Source organism: Antedon mediterranea, chromosome 1 (assembly GCF_964355755.1).
Source record: "Antedon mediterranea chromosome 1, ecAntMedi1.1, whole genome shotgun sequence".
NCBI classification, from domain to species: Eukaryota; Metazoa; Echinodermata; class Crinoidea; order Comatulida; family Antedonidae; genus Antedon; species Antedon mediterranea.
This window is the reverse complement of record NC_092670.1, coordinates 20,432,250-20,433,280: the sequence shown is the minus strand read 5'-3', so window position 1 is coordinate 20,433,280 and position 1,031 is coordinate 20,432,250.

Sequence of the window (1,031 nt, the reverse complement as noted above, 5' to 3'; positions counted from 1 at the left end):
TGTAATTAGTATAGGTTTCTGCCGCGATTTATCTAGGTAGAGGCCTACGCTAATGTTTTTATGACATTAAAGTGCATTTTATGATAGCCCTACATCTGAGAAAATAACTATTTGTTGTCTCAGCCTACATGTACAATTACAAAATCAGCAAGGATACTATTACTAGGCCTAGGCTTACTAGTAAACCATATGATTTGCCGACATTGATACTGCCTAGGCTAATCTTAAGTGCAGTAGATAAAACGTGTAATCATGATCTATATACTCACCGTTGTCTTACTTCTTGTGTGAATAATAATAGGTACTTCGTTTGTTCGTGATTAAGTTTGCCCTGCGTGTACTTTTCAAAACGACCGCTAGGTAACGAATCGCAACTATACATAGCCAGCCAATCCCGGATCAGGGATCGCTGTTTTCATTCAATTAGACCCGGTGATTGGATGTGATGTGGATGGCATAACCACTAGCCAATCACCAGGCACTACAATTTAAATATAATCACATCGATGGAGATTTATGAAGAAACCACTGCTTAGCTATATATTAAAAACACGATTGTTGTATGGGTGAACACCGGCCACGCTAACAACATACATGGTCAAATGCATAATTTAATATTCTATAGATTAACGCAATTTTTAATGACAGAAGATGGCAGGCAAATAATGATAATTCAAATATAAAAAATGCATATTTTATTAATATTACCAACTACTTAAAATTACCAGTCGAAAGAAAGTGAACTTTTCGTAGTCCGATTGTGATGAAACTAATAAAACAGAATTATTCAGCAATATATTTTTGTTGTCAATTAATCATCGACGCAGACATGTCAATAGAACATTCAGACTGCGCATACGATTGCTACATGGTTACGTTTTGGTCTAAAAAAATGTAACAGTTGATTCTCAGCGTTTTACAGAGGGCCGCGGTTAGAGACACGGAGTTCAATGAGCGTGTTTGTTTGATTGGCAGCAGTGCTTTATAGGCAACAAGCGCGTTGTAAAATCGTTTGATGTCACCGTCGATGC